Source organism: Equus quagga, chromosome 9 (genome assembly GCF_021613505.1).
Source record: "Equus quagga isolate Etosha38 chromosome 9, UCLA_HA_Equagga_1.0, whole genome shotgun sequence".
In the NCBI taxonomy this organism is placed as follows: Eukaryota; Metazoa; Chordata; class Mammalia; order Perissodactyla; family Equidae; genus Equus; species Equus quagga.
Window position 1 is genome coordinate 75,806,064 of NC_060275.1, and position 18,989 is coordinate 75,825,052.

Here is an 18,989-nt window from a genome sequence, read left to right on the forward strand (position 1 = left end):
AGCTTGGGGGGTCAAGGTTGTAGGGTTGGCAGAACTGTCCAGTTGAGTTCTTTTATGTAATTAAACTTCTGCATAATATTTCACCTTTTGAAAGCTTTCCATTGCTTGTGCAACATCTGTTCTTGCTGTTCCTCATTGTGCAACTTCCTCAGTGCATTAGCCCATCCTGTTACCCTAACGTGTTCAATTCCTACCACGCACTAAGTTGCTCAGATGTCATGTCTTTCAGTAAGTTTCTTGTCATGCACATCTTTATTATTCACTGATATTTATTGGACATCTGCATTGCCTCAGGCAGCAAACATCCCAAAAGGTAAAAGATGAGGACATTACCTGAGTGCATCAGAGCAGTGCTCCTCAGATGATCTGTGGTGTTGGATCCATTGAGGTTTTTGTTTGTTTGTTTTGGCTCTATCACGGACCAACAAGAGGTCCTAGTGCACATGACTGAAATGCAGTTTGCACCACATGTGACTCACCACACAAATTCTGCAACACCCAAACTAGTCTATACCTTGTTCAACAAGTATCACAACCTTGAATGTCACAGCAATGTCAAATTGCCATAAACAGTTCTAAATGCTTACGCTTGATTTCCGGACTTACCTTGTACCAGACTGGTAATAAATCATTTGTACATTAGCCCCAGTCCACAGGCCACGTTTGAGTAGCACTGCACTAGACAGTGTGCTGTAGATGCCATGGTAGAAGAGGGGACAGCTTACATCAGGGGCTCAGAAGAGACCAGACAGTTTGCCTGGATGGTTGAGCTGTAAGGGGAGGAGAAACCCTGTTAGAGGAGGGTGAAATCTTAAAAAATGAGATCTACTTACCAGCCTAGTGAACAAGACTTTTTAGCCATGAGGAGAAATTGGAGCACAGAGAAAGAGGGAAGATGGAGCAGCCTGGGACTGCTAAAGTAAGATGATGGAAGCATAGTGAAAAAGGGCTGCCATAAGGTGAGAGATGAGGCTGGAGAGTTGGGTGGGGTTGATTTTATTCATTCAGTGAATACTTTCCAAGAGTCAACTATGTGCCAGATCCTTCCAAGGCACTGGGATTAGAAGCCAAGTATAGACAGTTTTTGCCCTAGTAGATCCTTGGAGGTTTGCTAAGGGTAGGTAGTCAAGGAGTTAGACTTTTACTGGAGGCAGTCTTCAAAGGATTTTTGAGCTGGAGCATGGCATGATCAATTTATTTCTGCTCCGTGTTTCACAAGGTGTTGGCCAGCTGGGCTCTAATATGGAGGCTCTAGAAAGACTCTGTTTCCAGCTCATTCACTTTGCTAGCAGAGTCCAGTTCCTGTGATTGCAGGACTGAGGTCCTTGTGTCCTTGCTGGCTGTCAGCTAGGGGCCGCCCTTAGCTCCTAGGGAGCCTCTCTCCAGTCCTTGAATTTAGGCCCCTACAACTCAGAGCCAGCAATGGTGCTTTGAATCCTCATGCTTTGAATCTCTCTGCTTTCCTCTTCTGCCATGTCTCTTCTGTCTTCCTCTTCTTCTCCCAGCCGGAGACAGTTCCCTGCTTGTAAGGGCTCATGTGATTACATTGGGCCCAGTGGGATAATCCGGGATTATCTCCCTATTTTAAGGTCTGTAATCTTTAATTACATCTGTAGAGTCCCTTTTGCCATGTAACATAGTCACACGTTCCAGGGATTAAGGGATGGACATTTCAAGAGGGGGGCGTTATTTTGCCGCCCATGATAGTAATTATCCATTAAGTCATGTAGAGGTGATTATCATTTTTCTTAAACACATATACATTCTGCTACCTTCCATTTGTACAGGGAAGCACAAGGAGTCTAAGGCTTGCCCAAAGTCAGCAGAAAATGGGAGCAGAGGTAGATGAAGCCCTTCAACTTATACTCTTTCTTCTAACCGTCAGTCAATTTTTCCATCCTATCCATTCATCCATTATCCAATGTCATTCATTAACTTTTGAGTACCTGCTTTGATTGTTGTTTTCTTTTAAAAGATTGGCCCTGAGCTAATCTTCTTCTCTCCAAAGCCCCCCAGTACATAGTTATATATTCTAGTTGTAGGTCCTTCTAGTTGTGGCTAGTGGGACGCCGCCTCAGCGTGGCCTGATGAGCGGCGCCATGTCTGCACCCAGGATCCGAACCAGTGAAACCCTGGGCCACCGAAGCGGAGCGCGCGAACTTAACCACTCGGCCATGGGGCCGGCCCCTGTTGTTTTAGTTTTTAACTTTATTCAAATAAGTAACCAGCTTGACCAATTTCTTATTGATCTATCCAGAGACATTCTGTGCATATACAAGGAAACATTTGTCTTGTACCTGGCATTATTATATCTTTTAGCGATTATTTCTTAACAGCATAGGTAAAGCTACTTCATTCCTTTCTATAACTACATAGTATTTCCTGGTATGAATATACAAGTTTTTTGTCAAGTCTCACATTGGTAGACATCTCGGTAGTTTCTACTTCTTTTGCTGTGAAAAAATTGTAAAAAGTCTTATATAGGCACCTTTCTCACAAATGTTAAGTATACAGAAAAAACATCTGCATTGCAACAGATATTGCCAAATCACTCCCATAGAAGTTGTACAGTTCATATCCTAACCAGCAGTGTCTGAGACTGCCTGTTTCTCCACCTGTTGGCCAACACAGTATATCAGACTTTATAGTCTTTGCCAATTTGATAAATTTGGCATCTTTTTTATATATATTTTAGAGTTCTTTCTATTTCCTTTTCTATAAACTGCTCATATCTTTTATCCATTTCTCTGTTGGGTTGTTGGCTTTTTTCTTGAAATTTGTTGGCAGTCTTTACGTAAGGAAAGACTTTCCTAATTTTTAAGGAAACTAGCCGTTTGGGATATAAGATGCATATATTTTTCTTTCCATTTCATTTGTTTTTTGGCTTTGTAAACATAGACTTTTGACATGCACAAACATTTAATCTTAGGTAGACATATTTAATTTATCTTTATGACTTCTCTATGTGATCGTTGGAAAGACCTTCCTTATTTCGGTATTACAAAATAATTCTCTCAGGTTTCACCAAGTATTTTTTTTAACTTTTTATTTTGAAATAATTATAGATTCACAGGAAGTCACAGTTAGTACAGAGAGATCCTGTGTACCCTTCACTTAGTTTCTCCCAACCCCCAGGTATCTTTATAGTTTCATCTTTTACATTTAAATTTTTGATGCATCTGACATTTATTTTATATAAGATGAGATGTGGATTCTAATTTATTTTTTTCCGATTGGTTACGCATCTGTCCTAACATTATTTATTGAATAATCTATATCTTCCCCAGTAATTTAAAGCGCATATGTATCAATTGTGTGCTAAATTCCTGCATATACTGTTAGTTTTTTTACATATTTAAAGTATCACAACTTGAAGAGAAGCTGAAGTGTCAGTGTGTGTTTTTCCAAGAGCTACATGTTGAGGTGACCGGTTCAGACCTTGTTTCAAAATCCTTTGATCATGGAATTTGGCCTATTTGTCTAGAATTGACTTTGTGGTGGTGTGGATTGTGCTGAGGTACAGGTGAATAACATTCATTCCTTGGCCTCCAGGAATTCATCTTAGCTGATTGATCCCAAGCTATTAAGATAGAGCCTTTTGTACGTAGGAAATAGAGACTCAGAAAGATTAAAATTGCCCAGAGCTCAGGTCGTAGAGCAAGTTGATAGAGCGCAGCCAGGCTCTGGGTTTATGGTTGGTGTTTTCCCACACTATATTCCACAACATGACTCCAGCTGCCCAGAATGTCTCTTCACTCCACCGACCTGAGATAAAAACTACCAGAACGCTTGGGCTACAACTACACTCTTCCATCTCTGCTTTAGCAAACCTAAAGGCTTTCACCATTTTTACTTCCTGCTCTTCAATGAAAAGGCTAAGCAAAAACAGATGACTTTTCCAGATTTTTCTCACTTCACTCTGAGCAGTGCTAAAGGAAAAATAAAATACTCCTCTGCTTAGTTAGTTATCTGAATTTAGGGGGTGGATTTAGATAATTCCTAAATTCTTTCCTAGCTCTATGATTCTAGATATATGTTCTTATTCTTGCTAATATTTCCATAGTTTTATGTTCCCATATAGGAGGGAGTGAACAAAAACATTTAAAGAATGACAAGTATTTTCATGTGGGTTATTTAGAGGGAAAACATGCTAGAAATTCTTTAATCCAATTAAAAATCACATCTGTTAGGGGAAGTCTTGTAGGCTGGTTATTGTATAATATAATAGTAGTCTTGATTTCAGTTCATTACGTTAGCTGGCTAGCATATGGTTAAAAGCCACCACTTAAAATTCTGTATATGCTTTGAGTTTAAGGTTTTCAGTTCACACACCATGTAGGATCCTCTCACAGTTTCCTGTTAGCTTCAGTGTAGTCCATGTGTAGTTTCATGGGGTAGGAATTTTAGAAGTAAAGTGGGTAAGTCTCCAGTTCCGAATTTCCCACTTACTCTTAGGAACTATCACTGTAGCAAAGGAAGGTCTTTCAGATGACTTTGCGCACTTCTCTTGGAAGCCGTATCTGTGTGCGGTCTCCGTGGACAGCCCTGAAGCTGGCCAATTTGGATGCCTAGATACAGAAGTCATTTAGTGTGTTTGGGGGGGAGAAGTGCATTCTTGGGTTCTAGTGAGTTAACGCAAGGCCAGCCACACCCAAGAAACTGGTTCATAACTAGAATCTCAAGTCGTTCATTTAAAATTGGTTGTATGTGTAGACAAACCCAAGACTGAACAAATGTGCAAGTGGATAATTCTGCTCAAGAGGTTCAAGTCCAGATGAGAAGCTTATTTGGTAAAAATTAAAGCAAAAAGAGCTTGCTAATCCCATTCTCCTCTCTAGAGATGATTCTGTCTTTTAAAACCTTCATTCGTTAACACCCTTCTATGCAGTGCTGGGAAACCCTGGTGAGTACTTTACCAACTGTGTTTTTGAGACTTTGAGGGGACTCTGCATTTCAGTGTGCATGCAGTCTTACGTCACCTTCCCTAATTTCAACAGAACTAGCACAACCTGATAAAGCTTATTCTCCATGTAAATTTTAAATTATAGCGTCGTATAACAACATTTGGGTCAATGACAGGCCACGTATACAACAGTGGTCCCATAAGATTAGTACCATAGAGCCTAGGTGTGTAGTAGGCTATACTATCTAGCTTTGTATAAGTACACTGTATAATGTTCACACAACAACAAAATCACCTAATGAGGCATTTCCCAGAATGCATCCCTATCATTAAGCAACACATGACTATATTTCTTTTTATATGAAGGTAAACCTTCAACTCTGTATTAAGCTTCAATCTTTGAAGGTGGGTGATGGACACTTCTAGATTTTGTCCCTGAATTTGGAGATTTGTCCCACTGGGCAACCTGAACTTTCTATTCCTGAGTCTACCTTTACACCTTTCTGAGACTTTTCTACATGGTGGAATAGGGAGATTAGTGATAACGTGAACCACAAGCCATGTCAAGTTTAAAAGTCGATCTGATTATTGTTATATAACTCTATCTTTTTCACAAGCCTAGCTTCTACTTATCCTTTGGTCTGCTCAGACACGGCTTCCTCCTGGAAGACTTTCTTGAGCTCTGCCAGTGACTCTGGCTGGACTAAGAAGTATATTCTCCTCTTTGCTGTGAAAGCACCCTAGGCTTATTGCTATTGTAGAACATATACTATATATGATAACTGTTTACTTGTATATGAACTCCAAGGGGGCAAGCACTCTGTCTAGACCACATTTTAAAAATAGCTTTATTGAGATATAATTCACATACCGTACAAGTCACCCAAACTGTACAATTCAGTAGGTTTTAGTATGTTCACAGAGTTGTACAGCCAGCACTGCAATCATCTTTAGAACATTTTCATCACCCCAAAAAGAAACACAGTACCCATTAGCAGTCACTCCTCACTTTCCTTCCAATTCTCCAGGCCTAGGCAGTTACCCGTCTACTGTCTGTCTCCATGGATTTGCCTATTCTGGACATGTCATATAAATGAAAGCATATAATATGTGGTCTTTTATGACTCTCCTCTTTTACTTAGCATAATGTTTTCAAGGTTCATCCGTGTTGTATCATGAATCAGTACTTCATTCCTTTTTTATTGCTCCATAATATTTCATTATATGGATATACCACATTATATTTATTGGCTCATTAGTTGTTGGGCATTTGGGTTGTTTCTACTCTTTGACTATTATAAATAATGCAGCTCTGAACATTCATGTACAAGTTTTTGTGTGGGCACATGTTTTCAGGTGTCTTAGGTTTATACCCAGGAGTAGAATTCTGGGTCATGTGCTAACTCTATGTTTAATACTTTGATGAACTGCCAAACTGTTTTCCACAGTGGCTGCACCATTTTAAAATCCCAACAGCAGTGTATGAGTGTTCCAACTCTTCCATGTTCTTGCTGACACTAGTTATTGTCTGTGTTTTTGATTATAGCCTTCCTAGTGGGTTTGAAATGGTTTTCTGGTCCACTTTTGAATCTCCATCATAGGGCCTGCTATGGTGTTAATAAATATTGGTTGATTGGCTAAGTCCATTCACTCTCTTGCTCCTCCTACCACTGTCCACATTGGAAAGCTGTATGGTGTAATGAATGAGTTTAGATTAGAGTCCTATCGAACTTTGCTCTGCTTTAGTAGGGTTGCTGTGAGGATTACACAGAGAATGTGAATGAATCACCTAGAGCAGTACCTGGCCCAGAGCCCTTAACAAGTGGGAGCTATTGTTAATCTCTTAGGTAACATGGGGGAGCAACTGGTTCTCCTCCCTTGCCTTGGGAAATACAGGCAACAGTTGATTTCAGATGTGCCTTGTTGTGCTGCCTGTGGTATGCTGGGTCAGCTCCCTTTCTTTCTTCAGGAAAACTCCCTGCAAGTCTCCTAATGGGATCTTTGAACACCTCTTTAGTATTTGAACAATACTCCAAGACGACTACTGAGGCCCAATGAGAAAGCTGATCGTCATCTCTGTTTCTGCCTCTTCCTTATGAATGTCTGCTTGAGCTTCAACTGACCCTTTTCACAGATTTGCTTGCTTCTGTTAAATCATTGTTAAAATAGTATTTTTTTCAGAAGCACCAATTCTTTTTTTTTTGAGGAAGATTAGCCCTGAGCTAACATCTGCCACCAATCCTCCTCTTTTTTGCTGAGGAAGATTGGCCCTGAGCTAACATCCGTGCCCATCTTCTTCTACTTTATGTGTGGGATGCCTCCATGGCTTGACAAGCCGTGCGTAGGTCCGCACTAGGGATCTGAGCCAGGCCACCGAAGCAGAATGTGTGACCTTAACTGCTACACCACGGGGCCAGCCCCCTAGAAGCACCAGTTTTTAAAACTTTAATCCAAACAGCTTTTTAATTGCAAAAATTCCCAATCATGAGGATTCTAGGTTTGCATGAGTTGATATAGGCAATTGAGAAAAGTCTTTCCGACCTTTGTCTGAGAAGCTGCTTAGCGGAGCTTGTTGCTGCCTTGTTTTTGAGTCTCCTGGTTCAATTACAAAACAGAGGAACTGCTTCCATCTGAGGCACACAGTGGCAGGGTTGCCAAGGCAGGAAGCGTTTGTTCTTACAGATCTCATACATAGGTGGTCACAGGGGAGATGGTGGTATTTTGTTTTACTTGTTTGTGCTTTATTGTGATTTCATGATTGTTTCAGTGTTTTTACCTGAGAGCTAAGTCTCTAAGAGAAATAAATGTGACACACTTGCCTTTAGGGATCTTCGTTATTCAGCCCCAATCAACCTGTCCAGTTACAGTGCCTGCTTCTCCTCTTCACAATCCTCATGTACGACAACCAGACTACTGTTCTTCTAACAAGTGCCCTCTGAAGTTTCCCAAGTCCCCATTTCTGTTAGTAGAAAAAATGTGGGCCGGCCCCGTGGCCGAGTGGTTAAGTTCACATGCTCCGCTTCAGCGACCCAGGGTTTCCCCAGTTCGAATCCTGGGTGCTGACATGGCGCCACTCATCAAGCCATGCTGACGCGGCATCCCAACATGCCACAACTAGAAGGACCCACAACTGAAAATACACAACTATGTACCGGGGGGCTTTGGGGAGAAAAAGGAGCAATAAAATCTTTAAAAAAAAAATATGTGATAGCAAAAACAGTTGATGGATGACTTTGGGGGTTGAGAGGGAAGGAAGGGGACGCGTGGGACATAGCTTATGGGAAAAAAAGATTTTAACATGAGAGAGTAGTAGGGAGTGATGGGAAGTGAATTTGAATGGGGAGAGTGGAGTCAGGTAATACAGCTGAGAACCTGGGACTTGATGTGATTTATAATAGGGAGTCATTGTAGGTTCTTAAGAAAGGGAAAAGGATGATGAGACTGTTATTTTAGGGTGATTTTTTTTCCTGGTAAAAATATTAACCCTAAGCATGAATTTATAAGAAAGGAGAGTGGAGGCGGGAGTTGTCCGGGCCCAGTTGCAGTAATACAGGTGTGAAGTGGGCTTCTGGTTGTGAGCAATGAGAATGGTGGAGAAAGCTTTCATCTAAGAAAAGTCAAAGGAATTTCTAACAACTTGCAGGTTAGAGGTGAAAGAAAAGAGTCAAAGATGATTCCGATGTTTTAAATTAGAAGGAAAGTCAAGTTATTAACATCAGTGGAGGTGTTTGATAAAGAAGCCAACTCTTGGAAGGTGGAAATTGAGCAAGATGAGTCCCTCTGGGGACAGGTCAGGTGTTCTGTGAGCATGGAATGTGCAAGTTGTAATGTTTATTGGCAGTTAGAAATAGTGACTTCCAGCCCGGGTGAAAGGTTGGGGTTTTGGAGTATAGATTTGGGAGTCATTACCATAGTAGTAGGAGCAAGTGGGTAAAAAGGAAAAGAAAATGCCACAGATTGAGGAGAGAAAACCCCAGTGCAGGAGTAAGAACCAGCAGAACAAAACGGTTAAGGGCTGAATGATGGAAAGTCTTGAGGCCAGTTGGACAAGTGCTATGTTCTGAAAGCCAAGGTCAGGGCTTCGGGAAGGAAGGAGCGGTCAGCAGTGTGGGACTGCAGGGAAATCAGGGTAGATAAGAACTCAGAAAAAACCTCTGGGTTTACCAAGAGGGAGGTCCTCAACATTTGTGTAAAGCTCCAGTGAGAGAGCACCCCTTTCACCTAATGAGATGGTTATCTGAGGACAGCCTCAAGCACCTCTTCGAGATGCTGGGGTCCAGAATCCCCACCGTGATGAACCACAGTATGTCAGATCTTGGAAACAATCCCTCTCCCTTATGTCATTATTCTTATTTTTTCAATTTAGGTTTAGCAGTTTGTCTGTTCCCAGCCTGGTGAGGGGCTTGTCACTATTGTTATTGATTTACCAACATAGGCCATGACCACTTGAACTTTTTCCTATCACAACCCTATCTGATGACAGTTAAATATATACCAAGCAAGAAATTTGGCTCTCTGTTGTCAAACTGATTGTCAAGGATCTCTTTGTTACTCTGTGCTCTTTCTTTTCCCCTCAAGATAAGTTTTTCTTTCTCATTTTTGCGTTTTTATAGGACTTGTCTTAGATAAAGGTTGAGACTAGGCAAAAAGAGAAACCTTCTTTGTAGAGAATAGAGAAGGAAAGCTGGGGTCATGAGAAGGGTAGGAGGACAGTGGTGGCTTGGGGATGGGTTTTACAGAGTTATTGGAAAGAGGCTGCATTGATACCCTCCTTGAAACCATAGCTCAGCCTTCTAACAACTCCATGAATGATGTTTGAGGGAGAGATGTAAGATCAACACGCTTAATGTAAGCATAACTCAAGGTTGTATTCCTAAGTTTTATTTGGAGGACTCACAAACTCTACAGCTCAGATGACAGATGGAAGAAATCCAATAAATACTGCCCCTATCTTGGGTGGGAAAAAGGTACAAGAGCAAAGATGGGGGGCCGGCCTGGTGGTGCAGCAGTTAAGTTTGCACGTTCTGCTTCTTGGTGGCGCGGGGTTCGCTGGTTCAGATCCCGGGTGCGAACGTGGCACCGCTTGGCACACCATGCTGTGGTAGGCATCCCACGTATAAAGTAGAGGAAGATGGGCCTGGATGTTAGCACAGGGCCCGTCTTCCTCAGTAAAAAGAGGAGGATTGGCAGTAGTTAGCAGAGCTAACCTTCCTCAAAAAAAAAGGAGTAAAGGTGAAGTCTTTTTTAGTTTCAATGGTGTGATTTAGTGATAGACCTGCATTTTTTCATAATGATGGTTTATCTGAGATGCTGAACTCTATCAGAAAGAAGTTCCAGATGGCGAAAAAGTAGTGCTCCTATCCTGTATTTCTAGCTTTGTGGATATCAGATACTTGGGAATTTGTTAGGTGATAAATATGTCTGGAGTAAGTTATTCTGAAAAGATGCTATATGGCCTAATTACTCTGAAGATCTTGTAATTTATTTGTGCAAAAGTTTTTTTCATATGTTTTATTTCATTTAAAAAAATTTTAGATATATGCTGAATTTATGTTTGGTCAAATGAGTACTATACCGTAAACAAAGGACAAGGAAACAGTTTTATGTGCAATTTGACTAATTATGAATTCATTGGACTTTGCAGTACTGTATCTTTCTATTTACTGTCCAAGAGGAAAGACACGTCAAATTTCTCTAGCAGTACTGAATTTTGGTACCTTCTGTATTTTGTATTTTGGCAAGTAAAACAAACTCATAGTTGAAGCCCAAATGAAGACAAAGCTTGATTGGTTGAGTTATCCAGGTGCCAATTTCTCAGTTTCTGATCTTTATTCTTGGTATTTCATTATTCATTAGCCTTTTTAATAAAGTTTAGTGGGAAAGAGAAAGAGAGAGAAAACTCAAATCAATCTTGCTACTTATCAGGAAACAAGTTAATTGAATTACTTTAGAAAGACACTAAAGCCAATAAAGAGAAACACTGCAAATGCCCAGTAAGCTAAAGCTAATTTAACTGTACTAGCTTCTCTACTGTACTATGTAATACATAATATTAAACACGTATAATCTAATTTTATAGTATAATATGTGTATATGCTGTACTCTGATTTAAATGTATTATGTCTTCTTTCAAGCCATCAGGATTTGGTAAAATGGTCATAATTCAAGTAATAAGATGCAACTAATCTTATTCCTAGAATTGAAAAAAAAAGTACAACTGACCTTTAATGAAAACACATTCCTCAAGTTTTTCAAAATCAAATCCCATTAGAGAAAATCTTTTGAGAAGATCTAGTACAGCCTCTCAGTAAAAGGCAAGAGCACAAATAGAACCCAACTAAACAGCAAATGGTTGAGAAGTTGACCTTGTCATGTGAGTTATTTACAGATGAATATGCTTTATTTGCTTATGCTTCTAACTTAAATTTGAAGTTGAGAAAATTGGGCCTTCCTGCTAGCCAGTGCAGCAAAATGTGGTCATCAGCTATGATACTTTCCTTAATTGATTGATTGATTGATTAATACCATGTACATTTATTTCTTGCCTCTCCTCCCCTGGGTTAGTTCTGTATAACATAAGTTTGCATATGACACCCCTTCCATTCTAACCCACAAGAGTTTACAAGAGTTTTAGGTAAAATAAGACATGTCTACAAATAAAATAAAATGCAGTAGGATGACTACCGAATATAGAGGTACAAGCAGGAGTGAGAACCAAAATAATTAGCAAGCAGTGTGGCATGGATGTCCAACCCATCAGATAGCATACCAGCCATGAAAATGTGGGCTGTCCCAGCGCACAAGAGCAGAATATCAGTACTGGTTATGTATACTGTGCCATAGGATTGCATATAACTTGTATAATTTAGTAATTGATTCAGCTGAATATTAATATATGGTAATGGCTTAATCTATCATCAGTTTTGGACAAACCAATATTTTTAACATCATGAATTCTCTATAGAATCTCTTTACGCAGAAGTTTAGATAAGCAGGAGACAATAGCTATGCAATTGAAAATAGCTATGCAAATTAGAAAAACCCATATGTGTGAAAAACCTTGAATGAATTAATGAACTCACCTTCTCCCTTCCCCCTTAGCATGGGATTCTAGTGTCAGTGTCTTCACCCGTGAACAGGAAATGAAAGTGTATGTTAAGTATTAATATGTGGCAGGGAGAGGATCCCAGGAGCACCGCCCCAGGCCGGGTTGCCCTGCTTCTATGGTTCTTCTACTCCAAAACATTTTTCTTCCTACTGTAAGAAACGCTGTATTTCATTTTCTTAAGTACCTAAAACTCTCACTTAAAGATTCATTTGTGTGAGTAAGCATTGTCTTAAAATAAAACTAGAAAATCATAGTGCAGTGTTTCCCTGGTGTAGCTGAAGGGCCAACCACCTGAGGTTTCTTAAATGAGCCCTTAAAATGATAAAAAGAGATTATGAAAAACACGAAAAGGTTGGAGTCATTCCTTTTGTAAAGAACTAGTTTAGACAATCTTAACATTAGGCCATAGTAATTGGCTCATTACTATAAAATATGAAGATACTGACATCTCGCATTTCCTTCCCGCTGATTTCGGATTTTTGTCAGTTGTTATTTTAATTTGGGGAGGCAGTGTCACACAGTGGTTCGTAGAGCCTGGGCTCAGTGACCCAGACCACAGGTTACCTAACCCTGTTTGTCTTAGTTTTCCTCAGCGGTGAAGTAAACAGAGAGTTGTTGAGGAATACAAATGAGTTAGTTGACATAAAGCATCCAATATATATGAGCGTTCTATAAACATTATTTATAGTTATGTCTTTATGTTGTAGGGATTTATAATATTTACGTCCTCTTCTATAATCCTAATATTCTTTGTACATTTAAATGGATTCTGCCCGCCACCAGTCAGTCTTTTTAAAAGCGCTTTTCCATTCCTGAGTTATTTCTTTTGATTCATTTCTATGTTGGCTTGATTTTGTCATCGTGTACTTTTTTCAGGAAAGCTATGGATGCAATATCCCTGAAGTTCTTCCAGTTGTGAGAAGGTATTTCTACTGCCTTTGTACTTGAGCAGGATCTTAGTTAGGTATAATATTCCTGTGTTATGCTTTTTTTTTTCCTGAAGTGTTCTAAGTGTTAATCCATTTGGCATTGAATGTTGCTGTAGACAAATCTGATGCAGCCTAAATTTCTTTTCTCTTGTGTATGATTTTCTTTTTTGGTTTAAAAATGTTTTAAATTTTCATTCAGTAAAATTACTCTTTTTTTTTTTTTAAAGATCAGGTCCTGAGCTAACATCTGTTACCAATCTTCTCCTTTTTTTTCTTCTTCTCCCCAAAGCCCCCCGTATGTAGTTGTATATTCTAGCTGTAGATCCTGCTGGCTCTGCTATGTGGGAGGCTGCCTCAGCATGGCTCGATGAGTGGTGCTAGGTCTGCACCCAGGATCTAAACCAGCAAAACCCCGGGCTGCCAAAGCAGAGCACACTAAGTTAACCACTCAGCCACAGGGCCGGCCCCCAAATCACTCTTTTTTACATTCAGTAAATTCACTCTTTTTGGATGATAGTTCTATGAGTTTTGAGTTATGCATTGAATTATGCAACCACCACCATACAGACATTTCCATCACCTCCAAAAATTTCTTTGTGCTAAGCTTTGTAATCAGCCCCTCCTCCAACCTCTAACTCCTGGCGAACACTTCTCTATTCTCTATCTTTATAGTTTTGCTTAATTCAGAGTGTCATAAATGGAATCAGACACATGTAGTCTTTTGAGTCTGGCTTATTTCACTTAACATAAACACATTTAGATTCACCCATGTTGTTGTGAGAATTAATAGTCCTTTTCTTTTTATTACGGAGTAGCATTTCATTGAATGGATATACCACAGTTTGTTTATCCATTTATTAGTTAAGTGTCATTTGGGTTGTTTCCAGTTTGTGGTGATTATGAAAAAAATCACTATAAACATTTATATACAGGTTTTTGTGTGAATGTAAGTATTCATTATTCTTGGGTTAATACCCAAGGAGTGAGATTGTTGGGTTATATACTAAGTGTTTGTGATTTTGATTGGGATTGTGTTGATCAATTTGAGGAGAATTGATGTCTTAACAATACCGAGTCTTCCAATCCATGAACATAGTATAACTTTCCATTTATTTAGATCTTCTTTAATTTCCTTTTTCTCCATACATGCACAAATTTTTTTGTATTTTTTCAGTTCATCAGTTTAACCAGAATTTGTCTTGATATTGATGGTTATACATTAAATTTTCTCACAGTCTAGTATTCTCAGTCTATCTGTGAAGTCAGTAGGAAATTTTCTTTTATTTGAATATTACTGCTTTTTCTTCAATTGAATTCTATACTTTAGAAATACCAATTATCCTTTTATTGAATCATCTTTGCCCACTCTAGTAGCTTTTCTCAATTGTTTTAACTTTTGTCATTTTTATTTGATTATTTCAAACTTCCTTCCATATCAACAATTCATTGTTCAGCTATGACTATTTTATTTCTGGCTCTTTCTCATTTTTTTGTTAGTGCTATAATGATACCTTGGTCCTCAGTTTGTTTCTTTGGTTCTCATTCCCCAGTTTCATTTCATTCTTTTGTTTTATCGTTTTATAAATACATGTTTTAGACTCAAAGCACTTGTGAAGAATTTCCTTTTTTTACTGTAGTTACATTTTTTTTCCCCGTCAGTTGAGTTCTTTGTCTGCTATATAGTCTTGTTTTACTTTAAAAAAAAAAAATCTATTTGTGAAGTTTTCTGGTCATTTTTTCATTTTACGAATACTTGGGCACCTCTGGTCAAACTGTTTTCCCTGATATAATATATAATATGGGTGCCTTTTCGGCCCTTTTCCACAGTATTTTTTTTTTTTTAAGATTTTTTTATTTTTTCCTTTCTCTCCCCAAAGCCCCCCAGTACATAGTTGTGTATTCTTCGTTGTGGGTTCTTCTAGTTGTGGCATGTGGGACGCTGCCTCAGCATGGTCTGATGAGCAGTGCCATGTCCGTGCGCAGGATTCGAACCAAGGAAACACTGGGCCGCCTGCAGCGGAGCGCGCGAACTTAACCACTCAGCCACGGGGCCAGCCCTCCACAGTATTTTTGAGCCCAGGTTTTTTTTTTTTTCACTGAGCTACAGTTTGAGGGCTGAGAATTTCAGGTTATACCCATTTTTTCTGTAGCCTGAGGACATGGAAGGTGAAGGAAAGAAGTATTCAGTCTAGGTAGGTTGTACTTGAGTTGCATGCTTGCTTTTAAAGTGTTGTTAAATATCCGTACTGAGAGTCACTCCATCTCACAGGTGAATCCCATTCTCCTGGATGTCTTTAAGGCATCTTTGTCTGTTCACCAGTTAAGTGTGGAGCCTCTGTCATCAGAGTCTGTCCTGTTATTCCATTCCCCAGCTGGAGAAGGAAAAGATTAGGATTATTAGTCTGTTTGCTTCTCTTCATATTTGGGGGTACTTGTGGGAGTTCTCAGGCTTTTTCTGTCACCAGTACAGTGAGGAAGAGGCCATATTGGGTTGGGAGCTTTGCCATGTTGTGAATGCCACTCTGCTCCAGAGCCTTTCCTGGGCCTCGACTTTGTGACATTTACAACATCTGTATGTGGCCCTTCCTTATTTGTTTGCTTCTGTGAGATTATGAGGGCATTTCTTTGACCGTTTATTTTACCTTCTCCAGTATTTGGAGGAAGATTCTACCAGGCGGCTTTCTTCTGCAGCTTTCTGACTGTTGCTTCTTTATGTTTGTCCCTGGCTTCTCTTTTTGTGTCCTAAATGTGGGTGCTCCCTGCGATGCTACCCTTTGCCATGTTTCCTTCTCTATTATTTATCACAGAAATTTATTCTGCTCCCCTGTTATCACACCTCTCTTTATTTATAGCTAACGATGACCTTAATCCTGAGCTCTGATTCTGGTTGTTTCTCAAAGGTGGCTAAACATTTTCACTTGTATTAGTTTGCTAGTGTTCCTGTAACAAAGTACCACAAACTGTTTTAAACAATAAAAATGGTTTAAACAGTAGAAATATATTGTCTCACAGTTATGGAGGCTAGAAGCTCAAAATTAAGGGGTTGGCAGGGCTCTTTCCTTCTGAAGGTGTGAGAGAAGGATCTGTTCCAGGCCTTTCTCCTTGGCTTATAGATGGTCATCTTCATGTTCATGCTACATTCTTATATGCATGTCTGTCTCCAAATTCCCCATTTTCTAAGGACGCCAGTCATATTGGATTAGGGCCCACCCTAATGACTTCATTTTATCTTGATTACCTCTGTATAGACCCTTACCCCAAATAATGTCATATTCTGAGGTACTAGGGCTTAGAACTTCAATATATCAATTTTAAGGGGACACAATTCAACCCATAACACTTGATTATTCACCTATGCCACAAATATTTTCTGCCACATGTCAGACAGTAGTCTAGGCACTGGGAACACAAAGATAATGAGGCTCAGTCTGTTCCCTCTTAATGAGTGGAAAGATAAGAATTAATAAACAGGCATTTGCGATACTGTGCAACAAGTACTATTATAGATGAGACAAATCATGATGAGACCACCTTAGTGGGGCACCTAATCCTGACTGATGCAATCAGGGATGACATCTCAGAAGAAGAGGTGCTTAATGCTGGATCCTTCCCAATAGGGTGCAATAATTGCATAATTGGTCTCTCTGCTTCCAAACTACACCCTCAGTCACCCAGCCCTGGACTCTATCACCCAATTAAACTTTCCAAGCATCATTTTGAGTTAAGACATTCCCTGGTTGAGAAACCTGTAATGACTCCTCATTGTCAACTGAAGGAAGTCCAAAATAATTCTTAAGCCTGACTTTTGGTTCCTCCACAATCAAGTACCACCATTGGAATCTACCTTTCCTGTCTTGATTTTTTCATTGTTCCCTTCTTTCACTCTGTACATTACCAAAACAGACTAAAAAATATTCTGTAAACACACTTGGTACTTTTCTCTAATTTCTTGAAGGCAAGGTTTTTGTTTTGTTTTCTACTATGTCACTGGCACTTAAAACAGTGCTTGGTGTATAACAGATGCTTAAGAATATTGGTTGAATAAGAAAATGAATGAATTTTCTCTTGAAGGTCCCTCTGCTTGTGATGCATGCCTCTCCCCCCCTGCAGTGCACACATTTTTGCCTATTGAAATCTCATTCTCAAGGCCCAGCTTACATGTCCTCTACCTCCATGATGCCTTTCTTCTGGGTCACATGTGCCAGGTGTGAACCTTCACTCCTAGAGGCTGTGGTATTCTATGTGAACTATTTGTGTGACCCCCACATTCTGCTTTGCATTTTAGATGTCTGTGTAGGTGTTTATTTTTCCTGCCAAATGAAAGTTGTTTGAATTCAGAGACCATATTTTATAAATAATATTGTATCCTGCTCAGCACTTTCTTGCACAATAACAGATGCTCAAAAAATACTTTTTGTTTAAAGAGGAAATGTATCAGGGGAGTATTGCATTCATTTGAAAAAACATGGAGAAGACCTAAGGGATGGAGCATTATGTCTGGCCCTATCGTCTTGCCTCGTTTTTCTGAGTTGACATGTTAAAGTTCATTCAGCAGATATGTAATGAGCACCTGTTCCTCTTAAGGCATTGTACTAGGACTTAGATTACAAATAGGAATTAAACTGCCCTTGAGGTACTTATCACTTCTTTTGACAGAAAAATGAGTCCCATTGGTCCCAGTGGTCACTTATCTGTTAGCCTGGTGGGTCCTACATATATGGTGTTATATTTTCTAGAGGCATCCTCCTGTCCCCTCCTACCCAGCACTGAGTTTTACACCTGTTGGTGATTTGAGCAGGTCCTTTATTTACCCTAGGGTTCTCTGACTCTTCTCTAAGTTTGCCTGGTCTCTCCAATTCTAGAATGCTGCATTGGGACCACAGACTTGGCAAGGATACTGGTTGCTGTGCTTAGCCCGGGAGGCCCTCTGTTATCACAAGAATAATAGTAAGCACAGTAAATAGCACATATAACATTGTGCTGTAGGTTTTACATGAATTTTATTTCCTAGTGGGGGCTGTTGCTTGTATCATTGGTTTCTAGGATTCCTTCGTTTCTAACAAGTTGTCATATTAACATGTTGAGGTTGTTAAGTGAACATCTGAACTAAGGATTGTCTGCTGCTTTGCTCAAACTCATGGGTCATGACTGTGCTGCAGAGCGTGAGCCAAACAGAAATGCAATCTGAATTAGTCGGGAGGGTCATGCATATATAGTGTTATATTTTCCAGAGGCGTCTAATTTTAATAGGTCCCTCTATTAGGGGAAAGCAAAGAAGTGAAAATCAAGATGAAATAATGGAATAGTAAGGAATGGAGGGGACGGTAAAGATATTTGTTTTGAGCTCCTGCTTGACATGGAAATTACAACTCTTAAACCTGATTGAAGGACAGTCCTGAGTCTATTCATATAAAGAAGGTGTTAATATGTACTACCATGTCATTGTTATTGGGGGATGGGAAACACTCATTTTATTTAGACATGCCAAAAACCAGTCAGAACAGCATAAGTTCATGGAAGTGGTATAACAACAATTACAAGTGTGAGTTCAATCCTATGCTGTGTTTATAGATTTATGGTGTATGTGTATCATTATTGAAACTGTAGCACAAGATAATTCTAAATAGCAGATATATAAAAGTCACTAGAAAGTCTTACAGTGCTGCAAAGCATGGTTAACTTATTAGTCATGTTTTGTTTAAAGAAAAAAAAAATCAAGATTAGGGGCTGGTCCGGTGGCACAGTGGTTAAGTTTGCACACTCTGCTTCAGCAGCCTGGAGTTTGCAGGTTTGGATCCCGGACATGGACCCAGCACCACTTGTCAAGCCATGCTGTGGCGGCATCCCACATAAAATAGAGGAAGATTGGCACAGATGTTAGCTCAGTGACAATCCTCCTCAAGCAAAAAGAGGAAGATTGGCACCAGATGTTAGCTCAGGGCCAATCTTCCCCTCATACACACACACACACGCACACACACACAAATCAAGAGTAGTTTATACTGAGCACATATCACCAGGATGAGCAGAGAGCATTAGATGGATGGGC

At 39.7% G+C, this 18,989-nt stretch overlaps 1 protein-coding gene across 1 annotated transcript in view; it reads left to right on the plus strand.

Annotated features, from left to right (window-relative positions):
* Positions 1-18,989, plus strand: part of ELOVL7 (ELOVL fatty acid elongase 7) — a 79,486-nt gene that overhangs the window by 18,581 nt on the left and 41,916 nt on the right. The window lies entirely within an intron of this gene.